The 13782-nt window shown below is 45.8% G+C and overlaps 1 long non-coding RNA gene across 1 annotated transcript; it reads left to right on the plus strand.

Moving 5' to 3' along the window:
* The first annotated feature begins 3959 nt into the window (after positions 1-3959).
* On the plus strand, positions 3960-12988 carry LOC129388233 (uncharacterized). Its single transcript, XR_008615259.1, has 2 exons — positions 3960-4325; positions 11656-12988. It is a non-coding gene; the product is annotated as an uncharacterized lncRNA (long non-coding RNA).
* Positions 12989-13782: the final 794 nt, after the last annotated feature.

Raw genomic sequence — 13782 nt, forward strand, 5'->3', positions numbered from 1 at the left:
TCAGGGAAATAGTTGCAGTAAGTCATTAGCAATAACTGCTGCTAATGAGTATCCCGTGTTTTCATTCAAAAGTGGGGAGGACCGAATCTTTCTCTCGACTTTGCTTCAGGTCTCTCGAGAGTTGATTGTTGCCTGTCGTCTACTCCCTCTTCCTTGTGACCACGAACTATTTATGTGCCACTTGTTATTTTTGGCCTTTTTCTGAAGAGGTGCTAGATTATGACAATCGTTTGACTTAGCGGTTCTATTTCGTTACACAGCATAGAATTGCGAAATATTCTTGTCGCAGGTTACATCAGTTCGTAGCACAATCGGCTTACTTTCCATTGGGACGTGAGTCGAGTGATAAAAGTGGTTTATCGTTTCTTTCTTTTGATTCTGTGTGGCTAATAGCGGTTGCGTTTCACGTAGCTCATCACCTTGAGCTAAAGCAGAGCCCGAAATAATGAGCACAACTCAAATGAAGCTTTCGTCGGGGCTTGTTGGAATTGGATTGGTATGAAACAGCGCTGCGTAGTTTTTGGAGACAGTACGACGGAAAAACAAACGTGAACGAAAAAATTACTTCTAATAACAGCTTCATTTACGAATAAACGCAAAGAAAGTATATGCACGCACAAAAGAAAAAGCACTCAGGATAGACTTCTCTATCGGTAAGCGCTATTGCAGGGGAGCTTATTCAGCAATATATTTTCCTGAAAGCACTTAGCGTATAGTTGCTTCCGCAAGTGGAAGTCAAAGAGAAGTGTTCGGCGATAAGGTATCACGTGCGATTTTATATTTCATGTTTACAAATCCGTCGTTCATTTTTTTAGGCTATTCCGAATCTTTTATGATGCGGGAATTCCATACCGAACGCGAGTGTTTCGTGGTTGATAACAACTTTATTGAATTTTCCAGCAAGGTTTTGGAGACCCGGGCTCAGGTATCCCACGACGGGACGTCGAAATCTTGTCCCAGCGGCGCCTCGCGGGCCTGCTAGAGGGCCCAAAGTTGGTCGCGAAGGTCGGAGTTGAGCAGAGCGGCGGCCCAACTCAGCGATAGGGTCTCGGAGTTTAACTTGTTTTTGCGTAGGGCGTTACATTCCCATAGCATGTGTTTGAGTGTAGCTGGGTCCTGTTTACATATCTTACATGTGTCTTCTTTGTTTTGTTCACAGAATATCCGTTTGAGGTGAAATGGGTTCGGGAAGATATTTGTTTGTAGTTGGTGTAGGACCACTTCTTGTGCCCTGTTTAGGTTTTTGCGTGGTGGTGGGAATGTTCTTATACATATTTGTAATGTCGTTGTATCTGGTCAATCTGTCTCGTTCGGCTCGGGGGTCTTCCCGAGAGGCCGACCTGCGCGGTCCGTCAGCTTTCGCGCTCTGCGGGTGGCTACCTCGCTGAGGTTCGGGGATGCCTGGTCGCCCCTGTTGACGTGGGCGGGGAACGATACGATTTGACTCGGGTGGTCCTTGGGGGTGCGTCTTCTCTTAAGGATGTTCTTGGCTTTGGGCGAAATGCGTCCTTTGGCAAAGTTTCTCACCGTCGCCTGGGAGTCACTCAGGCTGGTGTTGCAGCCCAGATTCGAGAGGGCCAGGGCGATTGCTACCTCTTTGGCTTCCTCTGGATGTTGGGCTTCGACGCTGCACACGTTCATGGTTTTGCAGTTGGCGTCTATCACTGCTACAGTGAAGCGTCGGCCGTCGGGTTGTTCCGCAGTGTCGACGAAGCGCGCGTCGGTTCCCCTCCCGTAAGATCGGAGGAGGGTTTTGGCTCTTGCTAGTGTGCGACCTTTGTTGAGGTCCAGATGGACGTTCCAGGAAATGGCTGTGACGTGTATGATTCCTCGGATTCCCTTTGGTATTTCTGCTTTGTGTTCGTGTGGGGTTGTGGTGCCTGATGCCCAGTCGGTCGAGGATGTATCGGCCCGGATAGGTCATTGTGAGTCTTTCTAGCTGATATAGGCGTTGTGCTATGGCGACCTCTTCGAGCGGGTTGTGCAGTCCTAGCTCGAGGAGGAGCTTTGTACTGGCGGAGTCCGGGAGGCTCTTGAATAGCAATTTAAATTCTGGTAGACTGCGTGCCAAAACCTTGATATCATTGTGAGGCACACCGTAGTGGGGGACGAATGATTAATTTTGATCAGCTGGGGTTATTTTACGTGCAGCTAGAGGTAATACACGAGTGTTTTTGCACTTAGTCCCATTCAAACTGCTGCCGCCGTAGATCGAACACGCAAACACGAGCTTGGTGGTGCAAGGCCATAGCCACAATGCGGGGGCTGGTGATCATATGGACACTAAGTTGAGCGCAATATCACAGTGCAACACACAGTGTTGTGACGGCAGTGCTAAGATTGTCGGGCCGAGTGGTGTAAATTACATCTTTACATCGTTTGATTACATCATTTGACGGACAATTTAACAGTTGTAAAAAGAAGATGTAGCAAAATGGGGACATTCGTTGTATGTTGATATCTAAGCCGTCTGTATTCTTTTTCTGGAAAACGCTAGAATGCTTTTGTTAGTAATAACGGAGATCAGTTTTTACTGTATATTTTGGCAATGTAATAATTATGGCGCTGGGATTTATGACTGACTTACCACACGCATTTTTCCCTTGTGCATCCACTGGCCATATCAATTATGCAAACACGACTTTCTGCGCTTTCCAGCTGCTTCCCTTCACTTCACTTATAACCCGCCGTGGTTTTTCAGTGGCTATGGTGTTGGGCTGCTGCGCACGAGGTTGCGGGATCGGATCCCGACCACGGCTGCCCCATTTAGATGGGGGCGAAATGCAAAAACACCCGTGTACTTAGATTTAAGGGCAAGTTAAAGAACCTCAGAATTTCCGGAGTCCTCCACTACTGCGTGCCCCGTAATCAGAAAGTGGCTTTGGCAGGTAAAACCTATAAATTAATTAATTAATTCGCTTCACTTATAACCTTCTGAACCCCTCTAAAGTGTCCTCCATAAGGTCGGGTTGATTCACATTAACATTAAACTTTGTTAACCACGTGTCGATGTGCGATAGGTAATGTCTTTATTCCGCAAAAAGGTTGATGAGCAGGTCACAGTGGCAATACTGCGGAAAATGGGGATTGCGGTGACTCGATGCCCCTAAACCGACTCGTGTATAGCTGTATAAGACCCCTTGTTGCTTTCAGTGCCTATACCCAAAGCAAAAGTCATTGCTTGCGTTGGACACACCTGTGAGCTGTGTTTACACAGGAAATGTAAGCATCACCCACATAGCAAACTTTGTTTCGGATGTCTGCCTCTTTTCATGCACTGTCTGCTATATATATTTACAAGCACTCATTTCGTACCCAGAGCTCGAGGATGCTTAGTTAGTTAAACGGAACAGCCTTGCGATGTGACTGCGCTATAACCTTGGCGAAGTTCTTTTCGAGCCTATCATAGGGAACTTGTAACCGCGGCACGTACATCCTCTCCACCGACGCGACGCAAGCATTTCTTAGTGTGCTTCCCTTCTCAGAGGAACGCAGCGACTGCCAAAACACAGCAAAAAATCAGTGGCAGTTGCTGTGGGTACGCAAGCCTTCCGTCAACCGCGAGCACCGTTAACAACCGCTCACGTCCCCGCCGTGAACCACTCGTGCATGCGAAACAAGTAGTGAGCCGACACATAGCGGCCAGCAACGTCCTCAACGCAACAAAAGCCGTTCCAACTTATAGGCATTCAAGACGAGCTGCGCCATTGCACCACCAGTTTATTTTCCCTGAAGAAAGGCGCGACACATTGACGCTGCCGCACAGTCATAACGAGGGTAGGAGAGAAAGGGGGAAGAAGGGAAAGAAATAAATCACGCAAGAACAGAGACAGCGCCACGCGTGTTGGGCCACTAAGTGAACAGAATGAGCGGCTGAAGTAGACAGAAGGGATACAAAGGGGGGCCCACGAGACTGGGCCCTTTGATTATAGCGGTGACCCCGATGGAGAAGGCTCGCTCCTCATGCAGACTGCAAGAGCGGATGGCGCACGACGACCGCCAACGCTCCAAGGCCGCCGCGTAATGTGGCCGTCACGCGGCTGCCGCTCGGAGCCCCCGGCAGCAGGAAGAGCAGCGAACAGGCACCGCTCAGCATCCTCCTCTCGAACGTCCACGAGTGTTGATGCAACGTCCAGGAGCACCGCTGCCCCCCTGTTTGTGTACCTGTAGAGACGGCGCGCGCTGAAGGCCTCCTTTTCATTCTGCCACTGGTGTTGTCGCCGTCTCTGCTTGTCTCTTCAATCAACCCTTCGTCGTGTGTCAACAGTACTGGGAGCCGTTACTTGGCTCCAACTTTGGTGGTGTTTGTCAAATGGTCTAAAACGGTAAGTGTTCTAGCAAACAATGATTGGAGCGCAGCGCGATTCCGGTAGCTAGAGATCGAGTGAAATGGATTTTTTTTTTCGCTCAATTACGTAAACGACGACTACCATGTTCATCATCATGCATTTATGACACGAGCGGGGGTTATACGTAAATAATCCTTTTCTGAGAATTATAATAGAGCCCGCATCCGGAAACTAGGATTACTGAAAGGCGTGATTGCCGATGGGAAGGGTGTAATTACCATGGTCCTAAAGTGCCTGACTGCACTGTTATTTTTCTTTCATTAGGGCAGCTCGAGGAGAAAAGACGGTTGAAAGAAAGCTTGCAATTTTTCACAAATTCTACAGCATTGCTGGGGGTGCCATAGCTATTACAATGCAGAGGCCTCAGCCAGAAACCAATTCTTTCGTATAAGCTAGATAACTTCATAAAGATAAATAGCATCCACCCATGTTCGATAATAATGTTTTTCCTATCACAACTGGCTGGTTTCTGTTCTTGCGAATGGTTCGAGCACATGACCTGCTTTGAGAATACCTGCATATACGTTCCTAAGCAAGCTTAGCTTCATTTATTAAGGCTTTTAGGTACATTTATTACGAGGCACGGTTTCTTTGTGTCTCTAGCGCAGGCGCTCCTGCCAATATTGCACACCTCTTGGATGGCACATTAGCCCGGCCTACACTGCAAGTACAATACTCGATAAGAGTCGCTGGAATCATTCTGGGCGACATACCGATCCTTCACACATATTTTCATTTGATAAGCTCGTAAAGGTGCTTCATTTTTTCTATATACGAATAATAGGCAATAGTGGCTATGGAAAGCGATTTTTTTTTCGCTTTTGGTTCACGCCTCCCTGCATTCCTTCAATGGATAAATAAAATTATTCTTCTTTTTGTTCATCTTCAATGACGTGAATGAAAGCATTATGAAAAACCTATAAAATGCGAAGGAATTGAAATGCAGGATCAGCGGGAAAAAGTGGGGGGCAGTTCAATTCCAATTACTCTACTAGTGTGTTTTAGACACACGTGATTGAAGGGCCGATGCGCGTACACTTTTCACTAGGAATAGCGTTCTTCTCTGTCGAACAGCCCACCATAATTGACCGCTTGCATTTGCAAATACTTTGACGCATAAGGCTCGAAACATAGGTGCCTCCATTTCTTTTTTCCCCAGAAGTTGAAACACGAAATGTCAGCACGCTCCCAGTAGGTGCCACCACACATCCCGAGCACCGTACATCACGTTCACACACACTGGCTACGTAATCACACATTTGAAGCCATTTATCTGATTAGTACTGCCCTTATTAGCCTTGTATCGAGCATAAGTTTGCACTATGACGGTTGAAGTATTCATCGCATACAGTCTATATTACTATGCTGCTGCATACAACTGCACAATATAATTTAGTAGATAGAGCTTCGGTTTAACAGCAATATCTGGCTGCAGATGATCTTTAAGCTCCACTTTATTCAGCGATGACATTCTTTTCGTTAGCGTATACCTAGGGATTAATACATTTTTGGTGGGCGTTTACTGCCATTGAATTTCACAGGTTTGATGGTGACTTGTATATATGGCCTCATGCACCATTGAAAGAATATCCGCTGCGGGACGCGAAGAAACTGTCCAAGGAAAGCAGGGGCACATTTGATTTTGTCTCTGGTGGTGACGTCCTTGCCGTGAAGTGGAACGATAACCCGTGTGCCTTACACAAACTGTGACCCTACTGTTACAGCCTCGTGCAGGAGACAAAATGAGCAAGAGCGAGTGCCCCTGCCCAAGCCGAAAGTAGTTCAACTCCATAATTAACATCTGGGTGAAGCTAACCTGCTTGACAAGCTTATCAGCGGCCATCGACCTTCACTAAACGGCAGGAAGTAATACTGGTCGCTGCTGAGCAACCTTGTACGGTTTGGAAGTTACATATTTAGTTTCCGACATTTTATGACTGTCATCATGCAGAGGACACGTCTATTCTCGATCATTTAGCTTTTTACTCTAATAAGTTCACCAACATCAGCCACAACTGCTATGTATATATTCGAATTGTGAACGAATGTGTTATTCAAATATACATTCAGCGCTTCGTTCCCCTAACAAAATAAAAAAAAATAAAAAAAAAACGTTACCCTAGCACAGATGAATAGAGAAATTCTACAGCCATCACGCCGGGTGAGAACATTAAGACGCTCTAAGCCATCCGTCAATCGTGAAAGCTTCGACAGCTTTAATTTAGTTAAAGAAGAGCTTCGCCTCGAAATCTAACGCGACCAACGGAACGAACGCGGAACGCGGCCAAAGTTTCGTTCTCTGCGCGCGACTGCGCGACGTGGAAACAAACAGACGAAACGAAAGCACATCTCTCTTGCTACGGTACGAAATACAAAGGCACGCAGCCATTCTGTTCGTAGGTTTCATTCTTTCTCTAAGCGTTAATTCGTCTATTTAAGCAACAGATCAAAGAAATACTGACTATTGCCTTGGCTCAGTTACGTGTCACTATATATGAGCGACGTCACCACACTGCCGTATACGTAGGCGCACTTGCGCGATATGACGTCGACTCTCCGGCTGCGAGCGCGGCGCCCGCGAGAAGGGCAAACGGCGTTTGGCTTGAAATTGAAGCTCTTTGCACGGCGCTTAGTGATGTAATACTTAGCAGACACAATCGATAGCGCGCGTTGTATGCACTGCGCTTGTCAGCTCAAGATGGCCAGACCTGGAGAGGGTCCCTTTATACGAGCAAATTCGTTCTGTGTTTTTGAATGTTGTGATAGTTTTTGCTCTGTTTCAGCTGACGGTTTTAAAAACTGAAAAGCAGTACGGATTTTTTCAGGTAAGCTTATAGGTTGGACACCAAAAATTATCTCAGAGACTCGGCGAATTTTTATGTGACCACAACGATCATTGATGATGCCAATTAGCTGAGGCTGTTGTCGCTGAAGTGCGCCTGGGCGCATTAAAGTGGCTTTTGTTTAAAGTGGCTTGCTGCAGTGTCATGCTGCCTTTGGGCCTGGGGCGCTATAACGTAAAGCTATTCCAACATTTTCTATTCGAATTCAGCAATCAGCCCTCCGCGATTGGTCAAAAGCTTTTTTTGGACCCCCCCCTCCCCCCCCTTCGCCTGTCTTTCACGCGACGTCACGAAAACCGCGATAGCTCCCCATCTGATATGACGAGTACACACTGATTATGCATGAATGAACCAAACAAAAGAAAAATAGTTATTTCTCATTCGACGCCATGTGAAGTTTTCGAGCAATTTCGGCACGTTTACGACCTTGCTGTGCCAACTCTTCTTTGCTGGGGATCCATTTTAGCGTCATTCTTAAGCTTCCGTTGCATACCGCCGTGATTTTCGACCAGCCACCGCAAGCTAAGTAAGGGAAAGCAGACGACTCGCAGACGCAGGCACCACCCACTTAATCCGGTTATCAATTTTCAGTGCAGTGACTCGGCCCCATCGAATCCCTCTCCACTAGAGCGTGCTCCTCGCCTCTTGTCAGCCAATTAGATAAGACAAGCCGCTTAGTTTAGGCAATGTTATTCGTTTTGTACACAAAGAAAAGTTACCTCCCATAAATTAAGAGAGCGTTTGACTAGGCTGTTGAGGCAACGCTGCGCGCCACCGCCCGATGCTTGCATCGGCGGTTAGGTAAATTTGACGTCGGGAGATTGGAGTAAAAACATATCGGAATATGTTTACGTTATAGGGCTCCTGCACTGCTTACGAATGAACCAGACAAAACAAACAGATCATAACACTGCTCACGGATATTGAAGCAAACAGCCAAATAGTTTCAGAAGACGAGTTTAATACATTCTCGTTAAAATCTCTCCAGATGTTCGAACTTGCGCCTGTATTCCTTTACCATTACTTCGCCGACATTACATTAAGTGGCATTTTCACCAACGCGCTCTTTCGCCAAACTCCTTGGCTTGAAGTAGTGGAGACAGTCTTGCATTTCTCTTGGATTGCATACTTGTTTTGGTAAGGAAACTTACAAACAAATATACCTGTTTTACCATTTCTGTGAATGTATCTAACAAGAGAGTGGATGCGGCCGTTTTCCTTGCCGCTGTTGCATACGCCCAGAAGACAAAAGCGCCAAGCTTCCAAGTCAAGACAAATACTATTTGATACATTCTATAGCGCGGACAGCCCAGGACATAACAAGCGTGATCTAATGCGATCAGGGGCCCTATTTTGCTAGAATTCATTATATTCTCAATTCTTCTTTTTTTTTTATCATCCATCGTGCCCAGTGGCCGATCGATCCCGTCACAGATGGTGGTATGCGCCGTTATGCAAGAAGTGAAGAAATAGGAAAAAAGGAAGAAAAGGAGAGAACATTCACGCACACTGTGAATCCCCGGGTCAACTACTGCATGATGGGGCTTCAATGGCATGCGAATTTTCCCTTGGCCTATCCACCCGAGCCACACAACCAAACGAAGGCTGACAGAAGGAATGTTGAAAATATGTAATATGTCAAGATTCTGTCTTTCGCGAACTAGAATTTTGGACAGGTGATAGTCTCCTGTAGCCATGTAAAATCCGTTTATGACGTAAGTCTGGTGGACCGAAAGTATATCCCAATAAACGTAGTAACGTGCCAGTAATATAATCATCACGCTTGCCTGACAGGCACCCCAATCTCCCAGATGTGGCGCATGTGCGACGAGCTTTTCTTAATTTTCCTCGTTTGCCTAGCAGTCACATCATTCTGGACTAGTGGTGCCTGGAAGGGAGACAACGACCAGATGCAGTGTTCGTTTCCCAGTCTGCCCTTGAAAACTTCTCAAGTTTAATTTCAATTATGATGGAAAAGAGGTCATATTATCTGATATATCTTTAACATGATCCATGAAACCCATTTTGTTAAATATAAAAGTAAGATTATAACGAAATCTTTCCTTAAGCGTAAGTAGTGTGGTTGTGGATTATGTAGAGCACCCGTTTGACAGGTCATAGGGCTTGCTCTTGGTTTGAACTTATGATGAGATAAAAAAAAATTATTTATGTTGCAACTTCATGATAAAGCGACAGCACGCTTTCTATCTCATAACTGCTTAGTGAAGTAAATAGTTCGTTACAAAATACGGCACACGGACTTTTTCTTTCTTGTCATCTTTCCATCCTGTGGTTTACCCCTCGCTATCAAACGCTGGGGGCAAACTCGAAAGGCCGCCACCTGTATCGCACTCCAGCAACAAACAGGAAACCTTGTCTCATACGCCCCTTTTTTCCTTATAGTGTGCCCCTTTTGACGTCATTTCACTTCGTTCTTTGTACGCGTAAACTCTTCGCACCTTCAGTATTTTTCCGTTATGATATTTTCACATATATTTACTACAGATAACCAAGAAGACAACGTGCAATATTTTGAAAGAAGCTCATGCGGGCAGAAGTAAAACCCTCATGATGAACTTCCTCGCAAAATTAGTACGCTTCCCAAATCTCTTCGCTAGTCTAAGTATACCGGGGAATATGTCCGAGAAAGCACCATACGCTCGACAAATACTTTCGTAGTATGAATCGGTCAGGCAGTGGGGTTTGGCATTAACGTATTATTAGTTTTCGTCTTTAGTCACCTTTGCGAAGCGCCATCAGGCACAGCTAATTTGTCGGAGCATGCAGGCACCAATGAATCAGAAGGGTGCCAAAGCTACTAGAGCGCTCAAAGTGTGCTTCGATGGCGCATGCGGTGCAAGTGCCACTTGTGGGTAAAGACAAATGGTCCATTTGAACAGCACAAAAATAAAGGGTGCAGGCGATGCTCGGCGCTGGCAGACTCGAACAGCATGCCCACGCTCGCACTGCGAATGTAAAGTGGGCCATTCGCGTGGCGCGCGCCGCGTGCATGCATCTCCGCCGAATTGATCCGCGCGCTTGCGAAAGGCCACTTATCACACAGGGTCGCCAATAGTCGTACGCTGGTGGCCACGCGGAGAAGCGCAGCTCTGCGAATCGCCTTGCGAAACGGTGCCGGCTCGCATTGTGACCCTTCGCCCCGAGAAGTGACCGGGTGCGTGAGCCGCATTGGCGATCGCCTCCGCGAGGAAATATAAGTCAGCGACCGAGTAGCAGCACTCGCTGACTGGTAGGTTTCGTGTTGGCTCGCTTTGTGTAGCGTGTGCAGCAATTTACATGCAGATTGCAGTCGATTAGCCCGTGTTCGCTGACAGCATGCAATCTATTGTGTGTTCGTGGGCGTACTTTGAACTCTGCAAGATAGATGCACCCTTGCACTTGCCCGGTGACCGAATGTCGCCTCAAGTAAATAATCCACCACGCAATGTCACCTATTAGGTTTTTGCGTAGGAAACGGCGAAAGTTTTGAGTCATTTGGCCGGCTACCGTGGCCACGTTGCCGAGTTCGTTTAATGAAGTGTTAGCTATTAAAGCAGTCTCCGTTAAGCGTGGGTCAATGTTGTCTTTTCAGCACTTGTATAACATTATATTTTGTCCTTCCCACTCATCAGAACGGTTGGGTGCTGCTCGAACGCTACATGCGGGGATCACGAGTATGCGAATGCTTGAATAAAGCGCACAGAAATAATTCAAACTATAGCGGAAGTACTTAACCACACAAATTTTTCCTCCTGTAAGCATGTCCTCTTGAACAGCGAAGAGAAAAAAATGGGGCGTTTATCCTCAGTCTCTGCTTAAGATACAGAAGCCCCTAGTATAATTATGCAACTTATCACATAGATATGACAGCAGTAACTAGTAAGCGGCAACCCCCTCTTCACAGCCCTTCCTCCCAACAGCATCCACTCCATCCTTATCCCTAACTACGATAAATGTTTCCAATCTTACCTGCATCCACTAATTTCCAGCGACTTTTGCGAACTTGCAGAGGCGCTACTTAACAGCATCAGTGGTATTTTTTATATGCCTACCATATAACTTGAACAAATCAGCAGAGGATTTCACAGAGTCCGAGTTTTTGTCTTTTTTGCAATCTCTGGGCAAGACCATTCGAAATGACTTTGAAACTCTTACCAACTCCTTGCGCAAATCTCCTCCAGATCTTTTAAGCTCTTAACAGCACCCTTAAAGTCTCCTTGAAGCGCTCTTCCCCGATGGCCGTGACCACCGGCGAACTACAAGGTAAAGCATCTGATTTTAAATGTGTGTTAAACGAAGCCTTGAATAGTGAACTTAAATAAATATACCACGATGGTCATGACTATAGCTATTGATTACTTTGTACCATTGAGCGAAGCTAATTCCTGCGTCATTTGTGACATACTCTGCTGCTACATCTTCTGCCTTGTATACTGTTTTTGTTATTTCTTTCCACTTCCTAGAACTGACGCAGCACGGAAGCTCCACCTGCTTACTCGGCAGTGCACCATGAATGACCCCCTTTTAAGAAATTCTCGGCTGAACTCCCTTGATCCCACGTTAAGTCTTCGAGCGCCATCACAGCTTCGCCGTGGAGACGCCACGCTTTTGCATCGACTGTGGTTGTGCGTTGATTTTACCAAAGCCTATGCGTTCGGCATAGGCATGACCGACACCGCAACCTGTGACCACTGCGGACATGAAGAATCGATTGACCATATTTTGTGAGCCTGCCCGCAATACAGTCCACAGAGGGAATGCATTCGCCACGAACTTGACCAGATGGACGACCAACCGCTAACGAAAAAAAGAATTCTACACCATGGAAAGGAGCTAACGTCACAGCAAAAGGCCGTGCAAGCGATATTGCGCTTTTTGCGATCTACCGGCCTTTGTGGACGTCTTTAACTGGAACGCCTTTTGTGTGTGTGTTTCTCCGTGTGTGCGTGTTTTTTTTTTTTTTGCGGTTTCCTCTTTGTCATCTTTCTAACCCCTATCTCCCATCCCCAGTGTAGGGTAGCAAACCGGAGACCGATATCTGGTTAACCTCCCTGCCTTTCCTATTTCTCTCTCTCTCTCTCCCAGGGTGACACGCATTCTAGCCTACATGACCGAAATAGGATAGTAATTGACTGGATAACTAAAACCCTATTTCTTATTCTTCCTCATGTAAATTGGATTTTGTATCACTTTATGTATACCAAAAAATATGATTCTGATTCCATTTCGATTGCTGATATCTCTAAAGTCGAGAAATTAGGAAAAAATAGAGAACAGCGGCTTTGAACTCTTGCTTTTTGAAAACGGACAGGAAGGTATGATATTATTTTTGTGGTCCTTGGGCTAGCATAAAACGCTCCTGTACACGGGATATCCTTGAAATAAAGGACAAGTCTTAATCTACAAAAGCAATTTATGGCCTATGTCTTCTTTACACTTGATGGCCTATGTCACTTTACACTTTACGCTTGATTGTTCATTCGCATGCACAAATATCCTGCTTGGCAAACATTGTTTGGGTTACCGAAGAGCTACGGTTCTCAAAGACCATGGCAACTATTTCTTAAGTTATACTTGCGCAACTCCAATTCGCGCTAAGCGTGAGTATTATCTAAAAGCGAATCCCACGTACAACTACGCATTTGGGCAAACTTTGTTTCGTATGCACTGCTTTGTCGAGGAAAAAATTTGCATTCGGTACCATTTATACCAATTATATGATGCCATCATTTGTGAATTCTATTTTTGGAAATGAGCTATGGTGCACAAATTTTGAATCATTAAAAGCTAAAGACTATCTCTGTATAGTGACCTAATTACCAAGACGTTCGTTTGAAAGCTGCATGCACGAAGCATTCAACTCTACCCTCATCGATTTCTTCCACTTCTGCTTATTCGTTGCTTTTCCCCACCGCACAAGGGCGTACATTGCGTTAATGCGCTGTATTGCGGTCTCTGTTTTTTTCCCCTTTTTTTCTTTTATGAGGTTTCGGAATCTTACTTTTCTTCGCGTAAATAAAAATGCCGCCAGAAGTGAGCTTGTCGCAAACAACCAGTAAGGTTGTATAGCACCGCTCCCTACATAGTTCTGGTTGGCTGGTTAAACGGTGAACTCAAATAATTGGTCAATGCCGAAAATAAAATATGTGGGTAAAAATAAATGCCTAGACTGAATGACTAAAGTCAACAACGACAGACTAATTGACACACAGTGGGTTAGAACGTACAGTAATTGCGTTTATTCAAGCAAAGCCGCCAGTGCCTTTCTCTCTGCATTTTTCTATTTTTCTGTGTAGATGGTTACTTAAGGCAACTTTTATAGCCGGGGTCCCTTGAAAGAAGGTTCCTTCTTGCTCTCACTATTGCGCCCTAGAGCTAGCGCGGGGCATTTACAAAAACTTCGTCAGTCGCCTCAGTGGAAGCGCAGCACACTACACGTCTCCAAATAAATTGGTTTTTTAAGGAATTAGCTGGTGGGCGCCTCAACAGCATCGCCCATTTGAGAGCAGGAGTTCAAGAACTTCGCCCCACAAAAGCAACAAAAATCACATAAGTGATGTCAGCAGAGACGTATTAGCACATTGCACCTG

The sequence above is a fragment of the Dermacentor andersoni genome, chromosome 1, assembly GCF_023375885.2.
Source record: "Dermacentor andersoni chromosome 1, qqDerAnde1_hic_scaffold, whole genome shotgun sequence".
Classification (NCBI taxonomy): Eukaryota; Metazoa; Arthropoda; class Arachnida; order Ixodida; family Ixodidae; genus Dermacentor; species Dermacentor andersoni.